We start from the raw sequence: 2,500 nt of genomic DNA, 5'->3' as shown, positions 1-2,500 counted from the left end.
GGCGTTTCCCATCGGTGCGGTCGTCCTCTTCGGCCGCCATTCAACGCTCAGCTCAGAACTGGCACGGACTAGGGGAATCCGACTGTCTAATTAAAACAAAGCATTGCGATGGCCCCCACGGGTGTTGACGCAATGTGATTTCTGCCCAGTGCTCTGAATGTCAACGTGAAGAAATTCAAAAAAGCGCGGGTAAACGGCGGGAGTAACTATGACTCTCTTAATGGAGTTATAGTTGCAGGGACGGTGATGCGCAATATAGACCTCTTGTTAGGTCCATTAGCCTCTCCCGTCCAAGTCTTCCCCACCTCCTATAGGTACCTGCCGGGTCATGCCAACGGGGTTCAGGCGAAAGGCTCGCTTTAAGGGCCTTCGGGCCCATGCACCTGCCCCCCGCCTTCGGGCCGGAGCGAGTCGGCGACACGATTTATCGTGTCGTCCGGGGGAGGGTGGAGCTCTTTAGCTCCCCGGTGCGGCGGGCTGCCACCCCGTCGTACTGGTTTGTCTACAGGCCCAAAAAAAAGAGAAGAAAATTATAATCTCCGGCGAGGGCCTCGGCTCGCCGGACCTGTAGACGAGGCCGTGGCAGCCGCGCCGCCGGTTCCTACCCCACTGCGGCCTCCCGCCCCCGCCCCAGCCTTTGTTCCACCGAGCCCAATTCCACCACCGACCATCAGTGGTATAGATCCAGGGCCCTCTGGGGCGCGCGTCCCGCTGACCGGCACATTCATGTGTCCGGACTGTTGCCGCACCTTCCCCTCCAAGATTGGATTGGGGGTCCACCGACGTCGCATGCATCCGGACGAGATGAACGCGGAAGTCGACATTGAGCGAGTCAAAAAGCGTTGGAGCGCTGAAGAACTGCGCTTGATGGCGAGGGAGGAAGCACTTGCCGCCACCAGGGGAGTACGGTTCATCAATCAACACCTGATGGCCGTGCTCCCCATGGGACGCACCCTTGAGTCAATCAAGGGTGCGAGGCGTGGAGCGGACTACAAAAATCTTGTAGCCCAAGCGCTCCACGCCCTCCAGGTGGCGGATCACCAACCAAGTGGTTCCTCCCTCCGTTCCGACACGGTTGGGATCCGTGATGATCCGCCGCGGAACGAGGATGTGATGGGTCCAACACCACCTTCGGACCCATCACACCTGCCATCACCTCGCTCAATGCAGGGGAGTGAGAGCCCGCATGATGGATTTCGGACGGCTATCCGGGAACTCCTTCCCGAGGTCGTCCGTATCCAGGGGTTCGGCGCACTCGCGCTCGTTGGAGTCGCAAACAACCTCCTCCACGGGCGCGATGTTGCTGCCGGACTCCATGCGTGGCTCCAGGGTGTTTTCCCTGCTCCTCCCCTGAGACGACCGCGACCTCCTTGTCCGGATGCATCCATCAGGGTGCCGAAGAAGCGGCAGCGTCGCCGGGATTATGCCCGCGTGCAAACGCTCTTCAAGACAAATATGTCTAGAGCGGCCAGGGAGATCCTCGAGGGGGGACCTGGGACACGTTCCCCAGATGTCGCGGCCATGGCTGCGCACTGGGGACCATTCGTGTCCCAGGAGTCCACCCCCGTCGAGCAGTCTAGGCGTTTACCACCAACGCCCTCCCTGGCGCACGTGTGGCACCCGGTGACCTGTGACGACGTCACGTCTGTCACAGTTGCCAATTCTTCGGCACCCGGTATTGATGGCATCACGGCGAGGCAGTGGAAGGCAGTTCCGACGAGCATCAAAGCCGTCTTCTTCAACGCCGTGCTCGCATCGGGTGGTTTCCCTCCGGAAATGCTAATTAGCCGGACCGTGTTCGTTCCCAAGAAGGATGGGTCTTCTGACCCAAATGACTTCCGCCCACTAAGCATCGCATCGGTCATCGTTCGCCATCTCCACAAGATCCTGGCCAAACGTCTCCGTGCGGCCAGGCTTGTGGACGTTAGGCAGCGATGCTTAGATGATGGGTGCGCGGAGAATGTAGCTGTGCTGGCTTCGCTGCTCGAAGACGCGCGGAGACGTCTAAGAGAGATCCATGTGGTCTCATTAGACGTCGCCAAGGCGTTCGATGCGGTGAGCCATCACGCTATATCCTCCGTGTTGGGACGAACCGGTCTGCCGGAGGGATTGGTTAGCTACACCACCCGGCTATATGCGAATAGCACCACGGTGTTTGAGGTTGACGGCGCTCGTTCGGAGCCCTTCCACGTAAGCAGGGGTGTGAGGCAGGGGGATCCCCTCTCCACACTCCTGTTTTGCCTCGTCGTTGATGAGGTACTAAGATCGGTACCTAGCGACGTCGGTTACGAGATCGAGGGCTGTCGGGTGAATGCGTTCGCATACGCCGACGATATAGTCCTCGTCTCGTCGACCAGGTTGGGTATGACCGCAGCCCTACGTGAGGTTGAGGCCCGGGCTAAGGAACAGGGGCTCTCGTTCAATGCACGCAAATGCGTGAGTCTCTCCATCGTGCCTGCCGGTAAGCAGAAGAAATACAAGGTCCTGGTCGATCCCCAGT

At 59.6% G+C, this 2,500-nt stretch overlaps 1 pseudogene; it reads left to right on the top strand.

Moving 5' to 3' along the window:
• Positions 1–2,500, top strand: part of LOC143261297 (large subunit ribosomal RNA) — a 7,971-nt pseudogene that overhangs the window by 2,668 nt on the left and 2,803 nt on the right.

The sequence above is a fragment of the Megalopta genalis genome, unplaced genomic scaffold, assembly GCF_051020955.1.
Source record: "Megalopta genalis isolate 19385.01 unplaced genomic scaffold, iyMegGena1_principal scaffold0047, whole genome shotgun sequence".
NCBI classification, from domain to species: Eukaryota; Metazoa; Arthropoda; class Insecta; order Hymenoptera; family Halictidae; genus Megalopta; species Megalopta genalis.
Note: the sequence above shows the minus strand (reverse complement) of the source record. Positions and strands in the feature narration are given on the sequence as shown.